Raw genomic sequence first — 24,111 nt, 5'->3', positions numbered from 1 at the left:
AAATGCAAAAAAACTTTATTATTTTTTTAGTCCAATAGTTATCCCCCTCCTCATCTGCCCTTTCACAGTTCCCTATCCCTTTCCTCCTCCCCCTGTCTTCAAGATGAGAACCCCACCCACCACCCCACCCTCTTCCACCATTCCCTGTGATGTCAAGTCTCTTAAGGATTGCATGTATCTTCTCTCACTGAGGCCAGACAAGGCAGTCTTCTGCTGAATATGTGTCTGGGGATGGAGAGGTGGGATGGGGATCATACTAGCTAATGTATGCAGTCTGGTTGGTGGCTAAGTTAGTGTCAGAGATCTTAGGGGTCAAAGTTAGTTGAGACTGCTGGTCTTCCTATGGGGTCCTCAACTTCTTCCAGCCTTTCCCTAATTCAGCTGCAGGGATCCCTGACTTCAGTCCAATGGCTGAGTGTAATTATTTGACTCTGTCTCAGCTGCTTGTTGGGCCTCCTAGAGGGCAGAGATTCTAGGCTCCTGTCTGTAAGCACACCATAGCATCAGTAATAGTGTCAGACCTTGCAGTCTCACCTTCGATGGATCCCCATTTGGGACTGGCACTGAACCTCCTTTCTCCACTCCATTTTTTCCCCTGAAGTTCTTTTAGACAGGAACATTTCTGGGTCAGAATTTTTGACTGTCCAATGCCAACCCCATCCCTCCTCTTGATGTCTTTCTACTGGAGATGGACTCTACCAGTTCCCTCTCCCCACTGTAGGGCATTCAAGTAAGGTTCCTCTCTTTGAGTCCTGAGCATCTCTCACCTCCCAGGTATCTGGTATATCCTAGAGCGTCCCCCTATAGGTCACACACATTAAAATACTGCAACTCCTATACAAATTGTGTCCAGTATTTTTAAGTGTATTAAGGTCTCACATCTGGTGTTGAATTCCTACCTTTTCAAATGACAGAGGGTGCCATTGGCTTATATAAGACAATAACAGAGGGAAAGTATATTCCAGTTTTGATCTAAACATGAAAAGACTTTTTCTTTAAGAGAGCTTTGGATGAATTTTTTTATTAGTCTAAATTAAATATAGCCTTTCTTTTCATAGATTTTTCTACTTACTGATTTTATTTGCCTAATAAGAGCAAAAGGCCTAGAAGAGAATTTCCTTAAACTAAAGAAAGAGATGCCCATACACACAAGAATCTTACATAACACCAAATGGATCAGACCAAAAAAAAAATTCCTCCCATCACGTAATAGTCAAAGCACCAAACATAGAAAACAAAGAAAGAATATTAAAAGCAGTTTAAGTAACATATAAAGGCAGACCTATTAGACTTACACCACACTTCTCACCAGAGACTATGAAAGCCAGAAGATCCTGGACAGATGTCATACAGACCCAAAGAGAACACAAATGCCAGCCCAGGCTATTATATCCAGCAAAACTCTCAATTAACATAGATGGAGTAAGCAAGACATTCCATTGTGTAAAAACCAATTTTACACAATATCTTTCTACAAATCCAGCTTTACAAAGGATAATAGATGGAAAACTCCAACACAAGGAGAGAAACTACACCCTAGAAAAAGCAAGAAAGTAATCTCTTTGCAAGGAAACCAAAAGAACAGAGACACAAACATAATTCCACTTCTAACAACAAAAATAACAGGAAAAAACAATCACTATTCCTTAATATCTCCTGACATTTATGGACTCAATTCCTCAATAAAAAGACATAGACTAACAGACTGGATACATAAAGAGGACTCAGCATTTTGCTGCATACAGGAAAGACATGTTATTAACAAAGACAGACTCTACCTCAGAGTAAAAGCCTGGAAAACAATTTTCCAAGCAAACAGTCTGAAGAAACAAGCTGGAGTAGCCATTATAATATTGAATAAAATCGACTTTCAGTCAAAAGTTATCAAAAAAGATAAGAAAGAACACTTCATATTCATCAAAGGAAAAATCCACCAAGATAAACTCTTAATCCTGAATATCTATGCTCCAAATAGAAGGGCATCCACATTTATAAAAGAAACTTTACTAAAGCTCAAAGCACATGATGCGCCTCACACAATAATAGTGGCAGATTTCAACACCCCACTCTCATCAATGGACAGATCATGGAAGCAGAAACCAAACAGAGACATAGAGAAACTAACAGAAGTTATAAACCAAATGGATTTAACAGATATTTATAGAACATTTCATCCTAAAACAAAAGAATATACTGTCTTCTCAGCATCTCATGGTACCTTCTCCAAAATTGACCATATAATTGGTCACAAAACAGGCCTTAACAGATCCAAGAAGACTGAATTAATCCCATGCATCCTATGAGATCACCAAAGACTATGGTTGGTCTTCAGTAATGACAATAATGACGGAAAACCCACACATACAAGGTAGTTCAACAATGCTCTACTCAATGATACCTTGACCGAGGAAGGAATAAAGAACGAAATTACAGACTTTTTAGTATTTAGTGACAATGAAGGCAAAATATATCCAAACTTATGTGACACAATGAAAGCAGTGCTAAGAGGAAATCTCATATCTCTGAGTGCCTCCAAAAGGAAACTGGAGAGAGCTTACATTAGCAGCTTGACATCAAGCACACCTAAAAGCTCTAGAGCAAAAAGAAACAAATACACCCAAGAGGAGTAGCAAGCAGGAAATAATCAATCTCAGGTCTGAAATCAGCCAAGTAGTAACAAAAAGAACTATAAAAAGAATCAACAAAACCAGGAGCTGGTTCTTTGAAAAAATCAACAGGATAGATAAACCCTTAACCAAACTAACCAGAGGTTACAGAGAGTGTATCCAAATTAACAAAATCAGAAATGAAAATGGAGACATGACTACAGAATCTGAGGAAATTAAAAAAAAAATCAGATCCTACTACAAAAGCCTATAATCACCAAAACTGAAAAATCTGGATGAAATTGACAAGTTTTCTAGACAGATACCAGGTATGAAAGCTAATTCAAGATCAGATAAACTATCAAAACAGTCACATAACTCCTAAATACATAAAAGCAGTTATTAAGAGTCTTCCAACCAAAAGAAACCCAGGACCAAATGGCTTTAGTGCAGAATTCCATCAGACCTTCATAGAAGAGCTCATACCAATACTGTCCAAACTATTCCACAAAATAGAAACAGTAAGAGTACTACTCAATTCCTTGTATGAGGACAAAATTACCTAAACCACACAAAGAACAAACAAAGGAAGAGAACTTCAGACCAATTTCTCTTATGAATATCGACACAAAAGTAGTCAATAAAATTCCCACAAACCGAATCCAAGATCACATTAAAACGATCATCCATCATCATCAAGTAGGCTTTACCCTAGGGATGCAGGGATGGTTCAATATATGGAAATCCATCAAGGTAATCCACTAAGTAAACAAACTCAAAGGAAAAAAACCATATGATCATCTCATTAGATGCTGAGAAATCATTCAACAATATTCAACACCCCTTCACGGTAAAGTCCTTTAAAGTTCAGGAATTCAAGGCCCATACCAAACCATAGTAAAAGCAACATACAAAAAACCAGTAGCCAACATCAAACTAACCGGAGAGAAAATTGAAGCAATCCAAGTAAAATCAGGGTCTAAAAAAGGCTGCCCATTCTCCCCCTAGTTATTCAATACAGTACCTGAAGTCCTAGCCAGAGCAATCAGACAACAAAAGGTCAACAGGCTACAAATTGGAAAGATGAAGTAAAAATATCACTATTTGCAGATGATATGATGTATACTCAAGTGACTCTGAAAGTTCTACCATAGAACTACTAAGCCTGATATACATCTTCAGCAAAGTGGCTGGGTAAAAAATTAAGTCAAATCAGTTGCCTTCATCTACTCAAAGGATAAACAGGCTGAGAAAGAAATTAGAGAAATGACACCCTTCACAATAGTCACAACTAACATAAAATACCTTGGCGTGACTCTAAGTCAGCAGCAAGTGAAAGATCTGCATGAGAAGAACTTCAAGTCTCTGAAGAAAGAAATTGAAGAAATCAGAAGATGGAAAGACTTTCCATGATCATGGATTGGTAGGATTAATATAGAAAAAAATGACCATTTTGCCAAAAGCAATTTACATATTCAATGCAATCCCTATCAAAATTCCACCGAAATTTTTCATCGAGTTAGATGGAGCAATTTGCAAATGTATTCAGAATAACAAAAAACCCAGGATGGTGAAAGCTATCCTCAACAATAAAAGAACTTCTGGGGGAATCACCATCCCTGATCTCAAGCAGTATTACAGAGCAATAGTGATAAAATCTGTATGGTATTGGTACAGAGACAGGCAGGTAGATCAGTGGAATAGAATTGAAGACCCTGAAATGAACCCACACACATATGGTCACTTGATATTTGAAAAAAAGAGCTAAAGCCATCCAGTGGAAAAAAGATAGCATTTTCAACAAATGGTGCTGCTTCTACCGCAGGTCAACATGTAGAAGAATGTAAGTCAACCCATGTTTATCCAACTGGATCAAGGCCCTTCACATCAGACCAGATATACTCAAACTAATAGAAGAAAAAGTGGTGAAGAGTCTCAATCACATGGCCACTGGGGAAAATTTCCTGAACACAACACTAATGGCTTATGCTGTAAGATTAAGAATTGACAAATGGGACCTTATAAAACTGCAGAGCTTCTGTAAGGGAAAGGACCCTGTCATTAGGACAAAACGACAACCAACAGATTGGGCAAAGATCTTTAGAAATCCCACATCCAATAGAGGGCTACTATCCAATATATACAAAGAACTCAACAAGTTAGACCCCAGAGAGCCAAATGGGACACAGAACTAAAAAAAAAATTCTCAGGTGAGGAATATCAAATGGCTCAGAAGTACCTTAGTCATCAGGGAAATACAAATCAAAACATCCTTGAGATTCCACCTCAGAGCAGTCAGAATGGCTAAGATCAAAATCTAAGGTGACAATAGTCAGCTGTTGGTGAGGATGTAGAGAAAGAGTAACACTCCTCCATTGTTGGTGGGATTGCAAGGTGGTACAACCAGTTTGGAAATTAAGCTGGAGGTTCCTCAGAAAATTGGATATTGCACCACCTGACGACCCAACTATACCACTCCTGGGCGTTTATCCAAATCCTTCTCCACCATACAACAAAGACATGTGGTCCCTTATGTTCCTAGCAGCATATTTGTAATAGCCAGAAGATGTAAGGTACCCAGATGCCCTTCAACAGAGGAATGGATACAGAACATGTGGTATACCCATTCACCTATTAATAACAATGACTTCATGAAATTCATAGGCAAATGGATGAAACTAGGAAATATCATCCTGAGTGAGGTAAACCCAATCACAAAAAACACACATGGTATGCATTCATTTATAAGTGGATATTAGCCCAAAACTCTGATTACCCAACATAAAATCCACAGACCATATGAAGTTCAAGAAGGAGTATGACCAAAGTGCGGTGCTTCAGAGGGGATAAGGAGATAAAGTTTGGAGCAGAGACTGAAGGAATGGCCATTCAGAGCCTGCCCCACCTGGGGATCCAGCCTGTATATATTCATCCACCAAAATTAGACAATATTGATGAAGCCAAGAAGTGCATGCTGACAAGAGCCTGAGAGGCTCAATCAGAGCATGACAAATACAGAGGAGAATGCTATCAGCAAACCATTGTGCTGAGAAAGGGGTCTTCGTTGGAAGAATTAGAGGAAGGATTGCAGGAGCTGATGGGCTTGCAACCCCATAAGAACAACAATAGTAACTTACCAGAGCTCACAGAGACTAAACCACTACCCAAAGACTACAGATGGATAAGTAGCAGAGGATGGCCTTGTTGTGCACCAATGGGAGGAGAAGTCCTCTGTCCTGCCAAGGCTGGAAGTCCCTGTGTAGGAGAATGTCAGGGGTGGGGAACTGGGAAAGGAAATAACATTTGAAATGTAAAAAGAAAAAAAATCCAATTTAAAAAAAAGGAACCCCCAGTGAACTAGACTATGGGGGGAGGGCGGCAATGGGGGGAGGGTTGGGAGGGGAACACCCATAAGGAAGGGGAGGGGGGAGGGGGATTTTGCCCGGAAACCGGGAAAGGGAATAACACTTGAAATGTATATAAGAAATACTCAAGTTAATAAAAAAAAATAAAATAAAAATAAAAAAAAATAAAAAAAAAAAGGAAACCTTAAAAAAATGAGTGTGAACACCTGTTGGGATATAAGGCTCGATGTCCTTGCTTAGCAACTTCAGCTCACACAGCATTTAGAACACAGGCTTTGTATAGAAGAAATAACCAGAACCGAGTGGCTTCTGGGCCATGATAGCTTCCAGAAAAAGCATTCTCTCTACCCATGCGGTGAAGAAACAACACTCACACAGGCCCACGACCTCCCATTTAATCCACTGGGAGTTTGTCTGCCACCTTTAACAAAGATTGGTAAACCTTCCAGGATTTCAGAAACAACTGAAAGACTTAAAGACCGACCATTGATGTGATTCAAGAGCCTAACAAAGACACTAGCTAGGTTTGTCTGAACATGCCAACCTATCCGCTATCATGTCAAGGACATCCTGTTTGTTCATAAGATACTGGAAAACTGACGTGACTGTGGGTTTTATGGCATTTTTGTAGTAGAATTGTAAAATACCTTGGCTTGATTGGTAACTTCCCTGTATGAAGTTGTTTGTGTTTCATTTGTATTAAAGTAATTTAATTCCTCTCAACATGACTGCAGTAAAGAAAGCACATGGTTCCAATTGGTGACTGTGCAGAGGGAAGGGAAAGGACTATGTCTTGCTTCCTATCATGCACATTTTTGTATATTAATGGCTTGAGGTATTATTAAAGCACTGGAAAATGATTAAGTAACTGGCTGTAACTTGATCCAACTAGTTAAGTCTGCAGTGGTATGTAGGTACTCTAACCAGAGAGGGATGATAGAAGTCTTACAGTGTTACTGATATTTCTGAAATTTAACCATAAAAATAAAAAGTGAGGTAGTTATAAAATACACTGCTTGTCATCAAGATGTGTAACTTTGAATCTGCTTGACTTTCTCCTAACTAGATTTCCCTACTTTCACAATAGAAAAATTCTGTGTTACCCTTTGCTTGCATAATCATTCTACTACATGTTAACGTTCTGTGTAGCTGACAGTGCAAGGGGGTATGTGTACGTGTGTGTGTGTGTGTGTGTGTGTGTGTGTGTGTGTGTGTGTGTGTGTGCGCGCGCTCTAGAATAAGATGTTACTTAACCTTCTAAACACTGCTGATATTCAGAGCTAGATAGTCCAGTTTTTCATTGGATTGGGGTTGGTCTTATAACTAGGTTGTTTTGTTATGATGCTACTGTTGCCGTTTTCTCTGAGAGGTAATGATACAAGGTTTGTTCTTCCTTTGAGTTGGAAGTAAACTTATATGGAAGAGGGTTTAGAGGGATTACAGTTCTAGCTCACTGGACCTCTGACAATTAAAATGGTTTAGGGTCTAAGGGTTAGAAGAAATAATTACCACAAAATATAAATATTTTATCCTACAGAGGAGTTCAGTAAGACTCAGGAAAATTCCAGAGGCAGACAAATTGAGACTCAGAAATTTACCACTCAGACAAGGCACAAGTCTCAGGAAGTCCTGAAACTGTCTAGTTCAGGGAGCTTTTTTTCTCCCCCCAAAATAAAAGCACTCAGGGCTCTGGGAAGAAGACCCTCCCACATGGAGCAGTGCGCAAGCTAGCGGACGGTGCTCCACTTTCACAGTCTATGAATCTTCTAATGTTGAGGTGGGCGCTCGGTGACTTTGAGGCAACCATGTGCCTGAAATAGCTTCTTAGCCAAGTTTGTGTAAGTAACCGCAGTGAACTCATTGACTCACTAAGGTGGACTTCGGTGGCGTCCTTGCTTTGATTTGTTACTCCTTCCTATGCAGGTTGAGTTTCGTTCCATCTTCTAGAATTAGTGTCACACAACATCAAATTGCATCTGGTTGCCGTCCTAGAAAAAGCCCTTTTGTAGAGATGGACTTCTAAGTGGGTCTTATTAACCAGGCACAGTGGCACATAACTCTAATCCAAGTACTCAAGAAACAGGTAAGGTTGATCTCTGGAAGACCATCCTCATTTACATAGTGAGCTGCAAGCCAGCCACACAGAGAGATGCTACTGAAGCATTTTGGTCACTGATACATCTTGGTCATTTGACTTTTTAAAAAGTTTGTTACTGTGTGTGTGTGTGTGTGTGTGTGTGTGTGTGTGTGTGTGTGTGTGTGTGCACTTTCTATGGTGCATGTGTAGAGGATAAAGGATGATTTGATGATATCAGTTTTCTCTTACATAGTGTGGATTCCAGGGATCAAACTCAGGTTGACAGGTTACAGGCTTGAGGGAAAGTACATCAATCCACTAAACTGTCTCACTGGCCCCCATTAAACTTTAAAATAAAATAAAGACATTGGGTACACATTTGACTAAAAGATACAACAGGCCCAGGTTATCATTTCTCCTTAAAATACTTTTTGCCTGTCACTTAACTAAGAAAATAAAGAGCCTTGACTGATAGCCACATGGCCTCTCACAGAGTGATTACTCCATGTGTTCACAGTTATTTCTATACATTCTGTAAAATCAAACTATATTTTTAATCCTCAATATTTCAGTGCATGTGAACTCTCAGTCGTTGCTGAGTGATGAACTACAAGACTTAGCCACAAAATGTCTAAATATGTAAGTGTTGGATTAATTAAATTCATTTAGATGCTAGTTGCATCCTAAATGGACAAGAATCACCTATGGGTCAACAGATGGCATCAGTTTCCTAGAACTGGAGTTATCAACACTTAAAGTCACCTTGCAGATCCTCTGCAAGAACAACAGGTGCTCTTAAACACTGAGTCATAGCCCCCAACTCTAACCTTGTAACTTTTATTAGCATTCTTTATTTAATCTCCTGATTCTTACACAACTATTTCTTTTAAGTTTCTTCATTCTTTGGAGTATTTTTAAATTGTTATCTCCTAAAGTCATAATAGAATCTCTTCCTTCTTTCCAATGTATAAACTTCATAATTCATGACAATTTTTGACATGTATGTTCTTTGTGTTGAAGTAACTGTGGCTCCCCCTTAAAAATGGGAAAAAAAAGATTGTTCAATCATAGTTTCTTTTTAGTTTAACAGGAATGGCTTTGTAATATGTCATTAGAGTAAATATTTCATTATGCAGAGGAATCACAAAGAATTCTTAAGCTGAACATGTGCTTCTTTAGCAATATATTGATTAATTAAAGTGTGTGCTTTTGTGTAGTTGTACTTATTTACTGAACCAGTATCCCATTGATTATTTTACATGAGTAACAATGGACTCTAGTTGTGCTTAACTTAGCTACACTTTATGTTTCAAGCATGTAATGCATGAAATCAATGTTAGCCAGTTTCCCATGTCTTCTTATGAGCATTTATAATTTAAAGAACATAACAGCATCTACTATATTGTCTTTTCTAGTATAACAATCATATGAGATGCATGGCCAAGTAAATAACTATGAACTGCAGAATACCCTCCAAAGTCTCATCCAGTCTTCAGAAAGTTGTATCACCCTTTAAGTGTATGCCCTAGAACACTCAAGTCTTCTTAAATCTCCATGCCATAGTATGCCCCCACCCTAAACTGTTATATCATGACCCATATCCAACCTTACCCAATCCTACATCTTCTGAGTAACTGTAGACTTTTCTTAAGCTTGTTAAGAGTCTTTTCTTAAGACTTGTTAGCTGTCATGTTTCCCTGACTTTGCAGGAGCTTCCTTCTGTAGCAAGCAACAACATCAGTATAATCTTGTCAACAGACTGTGTTGATAATATCTGGGATGCAGGGGTTCAAAGTCATTTATTTCTTAAACAAAAGAATGCACACAGTAGTGATAGACTCTACAAACTGTATAGACATAATAGAAACTATGCTCTTTGTTTCTCACAATAGAAACAATTCCTCTTCGTTTGATGGATGTTTGTTAGCCATTGGTCTTACTTCCTTCACTGTCTTTTCTTGGTTCTTAAACATAATTTATCAATCATCACATGAGGAAAGGGTAAGCAGATACCAGTGGAGCAATGCAAGTAGTCTAGATGAGAACTGATAGAAATACACAGTTAAAAGGTTTGTGGCCATGTCCTTTACTCATCTTCAACTGATTCTTGAATTAAAAGAATTTAATTTAATTATAATGGGAGAGAGTGTTTTGTTCTGGATGGATCAAGGATGATTTCAGGCATTATCACTATTCCCAGGAAAATTAAGCCACAAAATCATCATTAGAGCAACTCTCATTTATTACTTACTTTTCACTCACTGGCTATTTGTTATGACCTGGGCACTTAAAACAGGCTCACTTAAAACAGGCTCTCATTTTGCATTGATACATCAACCCCATCTGGTCCAAGGGATCATGGTCAAGTGAAGAGGAAAAAAAAGTTCAGATAGCCCTGGGATATTTCCTAAACATCACACTGAGACTTCGCTATCCTAGACGTGTCTGCTGTGGCATGGCACTGACTTACTTCATAGTCTTTCACTGCCTGAGATTATTCTGCTTTGTTTGCTGCTTGTTAGCTCTCTACTCCACAGATCAGACTGGGGACCTCTTTAGCACTCCATTGCTATTGCCTTCTAGGGCACAGAAGTTGCTCAATAAATGTCAAAAGGGGCATGAACACAGTACTAAGGGTAAGAGATGAAATATGCCTTTGAAAAAATTTCTCCACATAATTCTCAAATGCTTACCACTATGCTGCCATGGGCATTCCTGGTATAAATAACTACTCTGATAATAACTGCAAGGAAAATAAAGCCTCTAGAGGAAAAGAAGTGGGAAGCTTCTCTGAACATTTGCTCTGGCTGACAAAAGGGATAAGTCTCTGGAAAAGCACAGTGCATGAATTTGTTCACTTACAAACAACTGCTGATAGAACATTTTGATATCCCTGGCTGACATAGAAATGCCTGCTTAACTGCTGTTCTTAACATTACAATTTCTTTTTTAGCATCAAACAGTCTATGGCCTGCTGTGACAATGAAAGATGGGAGCAAAGGACACCCAGGGCCATTGAGGTAAGTCAAAGTTTCCATTGAGTTAGCCAGAAATTCATATCTTCAGATACACGAGTGACCTTCACGTGCAAACACAAGTTTGTTCTCCACTGTATTTTGTTTTGTTTTTCAGAGCATCTATAAAACACAGATAATCTTACTGAATTCTCACAATGGAAGCTGCTGCCAGATCTGTGTAGAGCTGGCATTCTCTAACTGTCAATCAGGAAGGGTTAAGAAAAGGAATGCACTTTACTCAAATCAATCACTGACTCCAATCTGTCCATTGCTGGCCTGCTAAGGAATCATCCCTTTCCTGTCAGTGCAGTGGTCTTATTGTCCATTGCTTTTAAAACATTAATCCCATGACATATTAAGCACATACAACTGTAGTTATCATAATCCATTGTATTACCTCTAAGAATCTCTGCAACCTTCAAATGATACATATAAATTCTTAGAAATGTGCTGAGGACAGACCTGACATCCTGAAAACTGTTACAATGAAATAGAAGAGCTAACATCAAAAAGATGAAAACAATTTCTCATCTAACAATAGCATCACTGATTTTTTTCCAAATTTGTTTTACAGTTAGGATAATAACTTAAACAAGAATTATTCAAGATGAAATATACCTTTATTTATGATTTTATCTGCAGAAAAGTGCTTTTTACAAAAAATATATTAACACGAGAAAGCACACACAATTAATAGAAGCTTTGTTTGATATGAGAATCTTGGAATGAAACAAAGCTAGAGAAATAAGGAGTCCTGTATCTACCTAAAGATGTGTGAAGAAGAAATTGATTATTGTGCAGAAGAACAAAAAATGGTAGGACATAGTGTTAAAAATCTAGAGAAATCTTCTGAACATCTTTTTTTAACATGCTCTTCCTGATTTATGCTGGATGAATAGCTGGCTTTTTCCTCTAGGAGTAGACAGCATTCCTCACAGAAAGGAAAAGAGTCTGCATTCCAGGAAGATCAGAATCTCTCATAGCTTCTGTTACCTACATCAGAGCAAAAGAGCAAGGAAAGTCTTCTTTCCCTCCAAAGTTTCCTAACTTCCCTTGGAGTGCATCACCCATTACGATCAAAGGCAAGTAGGCAAAATGCATACTGACATCCCACATTCTCCAATCTTTTACAGGATTTATGTGATTAGGAAGCAGTCAGCAGACACTAACTTCTTTGTAGGTCATATGGTTTTTCCTTCTACAGATCTCAGAAAACAGATTAAAGATGAAACTGTAAGAATTGTGTCCACTGTAGTTACTGCTAGACTCAAGTGTTCTCAGTGTTCCTCCTTATACCACATTCCAGAAAGCCAACAGTGTTCAGTCAGACTCTGCCCAAATCAAAGGCTATTTGCATTTCTGAGACTAAGGATGCACTTTTAATCCAAGGAATATTTGACAAAACTTCTCACCCTTATACTTGAAAAGCAATTTATTAGCTAGTGAGTAAACTAATCTTTAAAAAATCGATATCAAAGAACAAACCACTAGACTGTTTTCTTTCACACATCCGAGTTGTGAAAATTCCTAGCACAGGGTATCTAAAGTGGAACAGAGAAAACATTTTTTGTTTTCTTGAAAGAGCAACTCTCTAAGTCAGTATATCTTTGTTTGAAAGGATGCTTTAGGAATCTGATTGCTGGGAATTTTCCACAGCTTCTCATCCCAAAGTGCCTATCACTGCTTGCAAGGAGAAAACATTTGGACACTTTCTTCTTTAATGGTGCTATTTTTTCTCACTATCTGTCTAAATTATTGGGCTAGAATTAGAAGGAAACAAAGCAATTGCTCTCCAATTGACTCACTTTATAAAACTAAAGGGCAATAGGAAGATTGCCTTCCAGTGTAGAAATGCATGCTGTCCTAGAGCAAGAGACCTGTGACCACATGGAGAGACAGAGTGTCCGTTCTCCTATGTCTTAGGAACAACACAGGAGGAGACAATTATTTTTAGAAGGGACTGTACAGAGGAGATCTAGGACTGCTGTCATGATGGGATTCTCAGTGGCTCAAGCTGCCAAGATAAAGAAATGAGAGCCAGGGTTGTGATATAGGACATGGCAAGGCCAGAACTCTATAATAGACAAAATCAAGGCCAGTCTGGAATATTCAGTTAGACTATGCCATTTTTTCTCCCTAAAGATTCTTGAAATCCTATGATCATCTCATCTTGCTTCTTGTTGTTTTTGAGACATTTAGGTAAAAACTAAACATATTTCTTAAACATTTAGAGATGATATTTTCTATTGCTTTCTGATTTTCTTAAACAGAAATAACTGTGTTTGTACCTTGAGACTCATGCCAAGTCTTGTACACCATCAGGAAACATACCTGACTCAGGGTGCCCCAATAGACTTTTAGGGTACTTTCAATTGAACTTGGTTTATTACTTAATGTAATGTAAAATAATTTTCAAGAATGGAAACTTCATTAGTATGCAAATAAACCCCCTTAAAAAAAAGGAAGAAAAGAAAAAACAGCAAAGAACAAGAGAGATGAAGAGAATGTGTTTATACCATGCTCATCTGACTCATTTGGCTGGCATAGGGTCCTTGTAAAGATTTTTGGATTCTATGACATACAAGTATGCTTTTATAATCCACAGTTTTATTTTTCTGATAGTAACCTAAATTATTTTTCTAATTAGAGAGACACTAACACATTCCTAATTGCAACTTCATTATTCTTGGCAACACCAGTAGAAAATACTTTAAGACATTTAATTTTTTTTGTCACAGAAAACTGAAAAAGAAGGCTGGTCTGAAAGGCAAGAAACCCAGGTAGAAAGAGACCCAGGTGGAAAGCCAGATGGTTGTAGCCAGAAGGAGGGACACTGAGCCAAGTTCATAGTACCTCCGGGATACAGAGATGGAAAGTAAATAGAATGTTGGCCAGAAGAGACAACTGCCCCAGAGGGGTCTGATTTGGTAGAAGGCACTAGCTCTTCACATGCTACCTCTACAGCATGACAGCTGCAATGCCTCAGAAACAATCCCTAGACTCTGAAGCACTAAGAATACTTCTATCTGCTAAGCCCTATTAGATAACGAAGGCAAGAAACCAGTAAACTCCAAGCAAGAACAGAAATCGTTCCTTTTATCTGACCACTTGGACTTTGAAAAAATATAGATGACTTATATGTTATAGAACATAAAACATAATTCCTACAATTAAAATATGTTTACCCAGTTGTGCAGATGGTTAGTAGCAGGCCACTTTACTATCAATGCCTTTTTAGTAAAAAACAAAGCAAGAGCAAACCCAAAACCCTTACGTTGTCATCATAATTTTACCAATAGTATCAAGTCAATTTCTATTGGGGAAAGAAAAAAGTTACGATAAGAATCTAAGCTAAAATAGAAGAAAACAATTTCACATCATGATACCACTGAGCATTTTTCAATGAACACATGCCTGAAAATTCCATAATAGCATCCAACAGTTGCAGAGAGGGGGAGGAGAGAGAGAGAGAGAAGAGAGAGAGAGAGAGAGAGAGAGAGAGAGAGAGAGAGAGAGAGAGAGAGAGAGAGAAGAGAGAATGAGAATATGAGAATCTTGGACACAGTGTTCCTAAATGGCTCACTCTATTTGTTGAAGTGGAAGAGGTCAAGATCACTTAATTACTTCTGCATCCCTGCTGTGAACTGTAAAGTGAAATACGGATTATAGGAAAGGTAATATGAAATGTTACATGCCAAATGCACACTAAGTAATCTAGCATTACACCTATTGTAGTTTCTTGTGAAAGAAAACCAGAGAAAAATATAAATGCAAGATGCATTAGTATTGTTTTTATGATTCAGGATTCAGGATTTACACCTGAAGAGAGTTCAACAATTTCCTTTTCCCTACAGCTAAGCATATCCCTTGTAAGAAATTGTTGCTCAAAGTAGTTCTTCATAGACATTGTTACAAATAAACACAGGCTTTCTAATCTGTATTTGTCAGTGTAGTTTTCTTTAATAAGTAAACCATTTATAGCAAGATTCAAATGGCGATATGAGAAATATTCTTTAAGAAAAACAGCAACTGCTTGCCAAAAGCCTACTAATTTTGTATAAAACATTTTATACACTTCTCCTAATTTCTATCTAATTTTATTCAGACTGCAGCCTCCCCACCCATTCCCATAAGGTTTTAATGAAAAATTTCCATTGAGTGTAATTTTCATACTTTAAATGACAGCAATGTTTTGGATCTGAAATGGCAAAGTCCTCATTGGCCAAAACAAAATACTCATATCACTTTTGTTTTTAAGCAATCATGTGATTTCTTAAAGAACTGGTACAGCAATCAGTATCTTATATACTCAGAGCCCTTGTATTTGATAGTGTGGCTAATATGAACTACTGCTTCATGTTCGTTTTAACAATGGGATTATTATGGTGTCTTCAAAAAGTAAAGTAACAATAATAATAACAACAATAGACTGCACTGACAACAAATCCATCAGCAAAAGGAAAAATTACATTTCCACTTAATTAGGTAAAAGATTAGAAATTCTCTTCATCAATGCATCACCATGTATGATATGCCCCATCAGCTACAGACATCCGCATACTAAAATTCAAATAGCTATGAAAGAGTGAAAATAGGATATTCATCCAGACTTGTTCTACTGCAGAGCAAAGCCAAGAGAGTGTGTTCTGAATGGCAGTCCCTTAACTTTCTGTTGTACTATTTCAGAGCCCACACAAGACTAGTATGAAAGAATAAACTGATTATGTCATAGATGTCTCACTGGGGCATTGTGTTGTTTGAGGAAAATAAGAGCAGCTGGGGGCCATTTGCTTTTTCAGTTTATGCAAATCGGCTTTGGTCTACCTTGACCACCTACTTTCATCAGAACCCGAGCGTATCTTCTGTGATGGCTTCCAGTTTCTCTCACTTGGGGTTCTCATGCAGTCAGAAATGACTCAAAAGTACAATGCTTTGCAATATACTTTATTTTGTCTCCAAATTACTGTGTGGTAAGGAATTTACAGATGTGAGAGAAGGGACAAAGAGGCTGGAAGATTTCTTCAAATTTGGATAAATTTGAGAAAGCTACTTATTCCAGAGGAATGCAGTCCATTCTGGTTCAAAGCCATGGCTGTGAGACCCATGGTCTTCCCAGTTGACCAAACTGACTCCCAGGGCAGTACGATGATTTATTCTGGGCCTGTTTGTAATGGTCAAGTGAAATGCAAAGCAAGACCTGAGGACAACTATGTAAATGATAGTTAAAGCATTAAAGAGAAGATGACAGGCAAATTACAACACTTGATTGAAAGTCAGTAATCATGAAATGGAATGTCTTTCCATCAAAGAGAAGAAATATCAATTTTATAAACATTAATAGTATTTTAATGTTTTTTAAAAAGCAGAAGGAATGTTATTCATTTAATGTGCCCCAATGCCCAGTGGCTTTCTCTTCTTGTACCTAAACTGAATCATTTGATTTAATCTTTAAGATGAACCTGTAAAAGCTACTTACAGGTCTGTACCATGCACGTGAAAATATAAGATACAGACATAAAATTTATAAAATATTAAAGAAATCAAGTTAGAACATAGAAAATATTATTCTAAATGTTATATCCTGGGTTGGAAAGAAGGTTCTGTGGCTAGTAGCACTGGATATTCTTTAAGGGGCACAGATTCATTTTCTAGTACCCACATGGCAGACACACCAGTCTGTAATGCCAGTGCCGTAGGATCTGATGCTCCATCTGATCTCCAAGGGCAACAGTTATGCACATGGTGCACAGACATCCATTCAGGAAAAATATCCTCGTAAAAATAAAACAAAATAATAAAAGCACTTAAATGTCACTTCTCTCTAATATACTATGTGTGCATTTAAAAAAAAGGACATTGAATATTTATTTGAGTTATAAATACAATGGTATGCATCCACAGGAAGTCATTGTTCATTTCATATTTACTTAAATTTCCTTAGTCATATTTATTTTCTCTTTCCACTACTCCACATTTATTGCTCAACAGTTTTTTTTGTTTGTTTGGTTGATTTTTTTTTACCAGTATTTGATAACAAAAAGGTACCGTGAGCATGCCACCAGCAACAAGGCCTTTGCAAGTCTGCTTGCTTTCATCTTGGTCTCTCAGAGAGCAGTCAGTCAGAGGCTTTTGTGATTATTTGAAAAAGATTATGACCCTGAAGGAAGAAGGGCAGAAAATTGACTATAGATCTGCCTGCAATATGTAGATAACTGAGAAACCATCCTATAAATCCTAGGTAGAATGGTCTGGTAACAAAGCATTTAGAGTCAATTGTGCATGGGGGCCTTAAGAGGGCAGGCTGGTTTCTCCATCTGTTATTTGATCACACCCTTCTGACTCAACAAAGACTAAACCCCAGGAATCCTATGTCAAGTCTTATGTTAAATTAACTTCAGGACACAGTTTTCCATTCAAACGTCAAGTCCAGTCTTCCCTCTTCACCCCATCTAATGCATTCTACCATAGCAATTCCAGTGGAAAAGCTGAGAAAACTAACAATGTAATCAGTGAAAAAGAATTAAGACTTACTTTCTATTTTCTAAGAATTTTGGATAATTTCCCAGAAAATATTATGCACAAAGAGAATTTTGCATTGTTTATAAATATATTATATTAGGCAAGTCTTATAACTTGAAGACTATCCATGAGCTTAAATTAATTAATTTTATTCTTAATTCATTTAATTTTTCTCCAAAATTTCAAAAATAGAAGCTTATGTACATATTATCTCCCATTACTGTGACAGGGTGTCCTATAGAAATTCTTACAGTCATAACTGGTTTTGATGTAAAAGAAGTTTTGAATCATTAGTATTCCCAGTGGGATTGTTCTAGCTCATCCCTTCTCATAATAATTTCTACATCTGGTGCTCCAGACACCACAGGGAACACATGCCCTTTCACACTGCTATCACGGGCCAGTCTTCTAGAATTACTTTTGGACAGAATTGGCTCAGGTTTTGTGTGAATATAAATGCTAATGCTGAGTGTTTTTCTAAGGCTGCTTTCCATGCCGCGTGTGTGTGTGTGTGTGTGTGTGTGTGTGTGTGTGTGTGTGTGTGTGTGTTTACGAACTTTTTCATGTAGGTAGAAGCCATTGTTTAATGTCAGATATCTTCAGTCACTTTCTATCTTACTTTTTGGTGTAACTCTCTAATTCAGCTAAGTTGGCTGGCCAGTGAGCTTCAGGAATCTGTCAACTAGTGCTTTGGTTCCAGGTGAACATCACCATCCTCAGCTTTTAACTTATGTATCCGGAATCCAAACTGAGAGCCTCATACTTACATTGCAAACACTTTCTTCCCTAAGCTACCTCAAAAAGCCCCTGGGTTACTTTAAGTTTTATATATACTGAATGATACTCAGATAGTTTCAATGGCTTAGAAGTTGTGTTTAGAGATTACTTAGCTAATTTTGACTCAGAGTAACAAATATGTCCATTCATCCTCACTGTCATTGTTAAGGACGCAGGGGAAAGGAATCCGATGCTGCTGCGATAAACTGAGAAAGCCCAGAATTTGTCCTTGCGTTGCCAGGAAAGAACATTGTTGAATAATGTTCCTGCACCATGTCCATGTGTTTGATCTGGGATGTGAATATTCTTCCCATCTTTCTTTGTTAATGAGGGTGACCGGTGAAATCTTTGTGGCTTCCAAAATGTCTTTATGGAAAATTTAAAAAAAATGAATACTCAATGTCTATGATATACACATACATATCAATGCTAGCATTTTTTAAACACACACACACACACACACACACACACACACACACACACCGAGAGAGAGAGAGAGAGAGAGAGAGAGAGAGAGAGAGAGAGAGAGAGAGAGCGCTATCAATTTTTTTGGAGAGTGATTCATTATTCCCTAAGGTGAGTATGTTTTTTGAATGTCTAGGTCAAAGACTAGACTCTCTAGGAAGCCAATAGTGATTATTCATGCATTTGTGATCTTCCCTTGCTCTGGTCAGTAGCAATTCTTATTTCCTCTGTGATGGAGATTGAGTCTAATGACTTGATTCAATTTGGAATCTGCATGTCCAAAAGCTAAAGGTCCTTCTCCCCAGTTTGTTTTTGATTGTTCAATAAAAATTTCAAAGTCTAATGACTGGGCACAGGCAGGAATCATGAGGGCAAGGTCTCAGAGAGGAATGAGACAGAAATGTCAGGACTTGGAGTAGAAGGATGGGACATAGGAGAAGCAGGAAATAAAGCCAACCAGCTATGTCAGACTTCGATTAAGTGGCCACTGGTCACTTTCTAGACTGGGCCTTGGGTAGCAGATGAAGGTTTAGGAGTGCCCAGCCTTTGAGGTGGCCAAGACATTTAAAAAATAAACCAATGCATGTGTGTGTCTTTCATTCATCATCCAAAAATAGCTCCTAGGTGGGTTCCGGATGTGATGCCCCCAGAACACAATGCAATGTAGCAAAAACTCACCACTACACCTGTGATATTGAGAAACCATTGTTTGAAAATGCAATTAACCTGAATAGATTAACTTAATAACAGGATGAGTTTCATACATTACATCTTGTCTTTGACTACATGTCAAAATAAAAACAGAATAACTTTCAGACATTGACTTAGCAACCATGGTATCTATTCTTTATCTATACTGTTGATGAGTCTAATTCAATGACTCAATCTATTCCGAGGTCCTATCTACTGCCTTGTCATATGTGCTTCTGAGTACTCTGGCTGCAAAGCAGGGCGTTACAATTTTCTTAATGGGTGAGCATATTCTTTGCTCCATATCAAAATTTAGCATGGTGAAGTTTAGGATACTTTATCTAAATATTTGCTTTTTCCAGAATTGATAAAGACAAACTTTGAAACAAAATATTTCACCGCATAACGCATAAACTTCAGAAGAATGACTGAATTAAATGTTACATATTCATTAACTACCATCAACAATAAAGGCATAAATAAATATTTTTAAAATCTCCATGTTTTCAGGGCATTTCTTTGGGGATCTGATGAACAAAATGCATACCATCAGTAACACCAGCAGTGCTGTCTCCCGCTGGGCTGCATTGTCTCAAGGACATCTGTGCAGACTCCTTTTCAGCATGGAATGCTGCTTGCTGCCTGAATCAAACACAGACCCTTTTGTCAGAGAAAAATCTGAATTTTGATATTTTCATTTAAGCGGAAAGCAGCTTTCTTCAATCAAACAGAAGACGTAATTTATTTTAGAGTATGAGATTAATAGATACCATTAGCTTCAAGAGAGTTCTTTTATCAGACAATGGAGATGTATTACTTACTTCTAAACCAGATGCACTATTCATTCACCAGAAGCTAAAGCTGTTGGACAACTGAAAGTTCCACGAAGAAGGAGATAGGGAGTTTTTAAATCAGGTCGGTAACATGAGACTGCCCTATTGAGTACAACCCACCTAAAAAAGGCTTGTGCACAGTGATTTGTTTCTGGGCTCCCAAAAATGGCTGTTAGTGAAGATTCAATCTTTCCGAGATGAGAATATTCATAAGAAGCCCCCTCAGACATAAAGGTCAGACAGATTCCTTAATATCCTGGCCTGAAAATATCATCTCCATGAAATTTAAGGCAAATGGCATGACTCTTTCAGTATACCAAGTCCTCTTTCTGAGCCACTATTTCAACATAATGATCTAAGGATATTTACAAAGTTAGGATAAGAAAAATGTCTGCATTTGTCTCTCTACCTCTATATCTCTCAGTCTCGGTCTCAGGATCTGTCTTGTCTTTCTGTCTCTCTTGCTGTTTCTCTCTGTTTCTCTCCTTCTCTCTTTTTCTTCTTCTCTCGACTCGTTTCCTGCCTTCTCTTTTTCACTCTCTTTTGAAACTTTATTCCTCATGTGTAGTTAAGTTATCTGTTTTTACACTGAATAAAGCCCCGGCTTGTCTTTAGCGTATAGAATGTTTTCACTATGTCTGATATCTTCCAATAATCATCAGACCTTCAGACTCTTCTGAGTAGGAGGCTACGGAAGTGTTGAAGGTAGGGCAGAGAAGCAAATGTTTTCCAGAAAGAGAGCAGAGCACATATGAGTTGCAACTGACACAGTATACTGCAGAATATTACTCCTCATAAATGAGACTTTCATTGGGATGGAGTAAACACTTAAAGATTAAGAGTGCTGCTGCTCTTCCAGAGGAATGGAGTTCAGTTCCTAATGCCCAGGTCAAGCAGCTCAAAACTGATTACAATTCTAATTCTGGAGACTCTGATGCCCCCTTCTTGCATCGGTAGAAACCCACACATGTTGCATATATTTTTATAAACACATATCAAGCAATATAAAAAAATAATAAAATGAATTCTAGGGGTAGTAGAGGCAGACTACAGGATGGCTTGAGGGACACAAGAGACAGAGAAGTTTCTTTAAGAATTAACTAGAGAAGATAAACAGAAATGTCTGTGGATTAGTTCTATATGTATATAAATAACTTTTTTAAAAAAAAGTCATCCTCTATCAAATGTAGGATTGGTAAAGATCTTTTACCAATCTGTTCGTTGTTGTTTTTTCCTAATGAAATAAACCCACACACCAATGACCACTTGATGTTTGACAAAGGAGCTAAAACCATCCAGTGGAAAAAAGATAGCATTTACAACAAATGGTGCTGGTTCAACTGGAGGTCAGCATGTAGAAGAATGCAAATCTACCCATTCTTATCTCCTGTACTAAGCTCAAGTCCAAGTGGATCAAGAACCTCCACATAGAACCAAATACACTCAAAAACTGATAGAAGAAAAAGTGGGGAGGAGCCTCAAACACACAGGCACTGGGGAAAATTTCCTGAACAGAACACCATAGTCTTATGCTCTAAAATTGACAAATGAGACCTCATAAAACTGCAAAGCTTCTGTAAGGGAAAGGACACTGTCATTAGGACAAAATGGCAACCAAAAGATTGGGAAAAGATCTTTACTGATCCTGAATAGGATAGAGGGCTAGTATCCAATATATACAAAGAATTCAAGGAGTTAGACTCCAGAGAATCAAATAAACCTATCAAAAATTTGGTATACAGCTAAACCAAGAATTCTCAGCTGAGGAATATCGAAAGGCTGAGAAGTCCCTAAAGAAATGTTCAACATCCTTAATCATCCGGGAAATGCAAATCCAAATAACCCTGAGATTCCACCTCATACCAGTCAGAATCCTAAAATAAAAAACTCAGGTGACAAGAGAAACTGGCGAGAATGTGGAGAAAGAGGAACACTCCTCCATTTTTGGGGGGATTTCAAACTGGTACAACCACTCTGGAAATCAGTCCTCAGAAAATTGGACATAGTACTACCTGAGGACCCAGCTATATCACTCCTGGGCATATACTCAAAAAAATGCTTCAACATATAACTAGGACACGTGCTCCACTACTTTCATAGCAGCCTTAATTATAGTAGCCAGAAGCTGGAAAGAACCTAGATGTCCCTCAACAGAGGAATGGATACAGAAAATGTGGTACATCTACACAATGGAGTATTACTCAGCTATTAAAAATAATGACTTCATGAAATTCATAGGCAAATCGATGGAACTAGAAAAAACCTTCCTGAGTGAGGCAACCCAATCTCTTTCTCTCTCTCTCTCTCTCTCTCTCTCTCTCTCTCTCTCTCTCTCACACACACACACACACACACACACACACACAAAGAAGGAAAGAAAGAAAAGAAAAGGAAAGAAAAAAACACACATTGTATGCAGTCACTGATAAGTGGATATTAGCCCAAAAGCCCAGATTACCCAATCCACAGGCCACATGAAGCTCAAGAAGAAGGACAACCAAAGTGTGGCTGCTTCAATCCTTCTTAAAAGGGGGAACAAAAATATTCTTAGAAGGAGCTATGGAGGAAAAGTTTGGAGTTTAGACTGAAGGAATGGCCATTCAGAGCCTGCCCCACCTGGATATCCAGCCCACATACATATAGCGACCAAACCCAGACAATATTTCTGATGCCAAGAAGTGCATGCTGACAATATCCTGGTATAGCTGTCTCCTGAGAGACTCTGCCAGAGAATGACAAATGCAGAGTTGAATGCTGGCAGCCAACCATTGAACTGAGAATAGGGTCCCTAATGGAGGAGTTAGAGAAAGGATTGAAAGAGCTGAAGGGGCCAACCAATCATAGTTCCCAGGGACTAAACCACCATCCAAAGAGGACAGACCTATGGTTCCATCTGCATATGTAGCAGAAGATGGCTTAGTTAGGCATCAATGGGAAGAGAATCCCTTGGTCCTGCCAAGGCTTGATGCCCCAGTGTAGGGGAATGTCAGGGAAGGAGTGGGTGGGTGGGGTGGAGAAGACCCTCATAGAATCAGTGGAGGGGGGGATGGGATAGGGATTTGGACTGGAAACAGGGAAAGGGGATAGCATTTGCAGTATAAATAAAAAATCCAATAAAGAGATGAATAAATTAGAAAGGTTCTATGTCAAATGCATTCACCAAAACAACTGTCAACACTTATGTGGCAGGAAAAACACTGAACTGTCCATGTCATGTAAAGAAGGTCAGCTAATAAGAACCCATTTGCACAGTCATCTTTGTGGCTGTAGGTGTAGCTAATTGGGAGAGCAATCATTAGCATGCATGTGAATCTGGATTCCATCCCTAGATCTGGAGAAAATGCATTTCTACTCTTAATACCAAGGCTGTGATTTTTCTCAAGAACCATCACATATAACATGTTTTATTGCATACAGATTTAGCTTTTAGAAACCCAGAGGTAGATACCTTTAGATAAATCTTTATTCCATTTTTTTCAAAATATGGTCATCATGCAGCATAGTTTGTCCCCTTGGTCTGAACAAAAATTAGAAACCATGCTCAGGTTTTGTTCTTCCCAGAGTTCTTTTTCTTGACACAAAGTTGCAAGGTCATGACTACAACTGTCCATCATTCAGCAGCTATGTGGCAATTATTGCCAAGCTGATGAGCATTGTAAATGATCAGTCTTTGTTAACCAGATGATTAAAACCAGTTGTAACTGTAATGAATAGGATGACAATATCAGCTCCCAGTGGAACAAAACTCAAGTGGGAGGTAAG

At 38.1% G+C, this 24,111-nt stretch overlaps 1 protein-coding gene and 1 long non-coding RNA gene across 45 annotated transcripts in view; one reads left to right on the top strand and one right to left on the bottom strand.

The window, feature by feature from the left end:
* Positions 1-11,123, top strand: part of LOC120093189 (uncharacterized) — a 33,687-nt gene extending 22,564 nt beyond the window's left edge. Inside the window, exon 3 of the long non-coding RNA XR_005486273.2 lies at positions 11,002-11,123. This is a non-coding gene — a long non-coding RNA (uncharacterized LOC120093189). The remainder of the gene's footprint in view (positions 1-11,001) is intronic.
* Positions 1-24,111, bottom strand: part of Nrxn1 (neurexin 1) — a 1,146,022-nt gene that overhangs the window by 918,830 nt on the left and 203,081 nt on the right. The window lies entirely within an intron of this gene.

This window comes from Rattus norvegicus, chromosome 6 (assembly GCF_036323735.1).
Source record: "Rattus norvegicus strain BN/NHsdMcwi chromosome 6, GRCr8, whole genome shotgun sequence".
Taxonomy (NCBI): Eukaryota; Metazoa; Chordata; class Mammalia; order Rodentia; family Muridae; genus Rattus; species Rattus norvegicus.
Note: the sequence above shows the minus strand (reverse complement) of the source record. Positions and strands in the feature narration are given on the sequence as shown.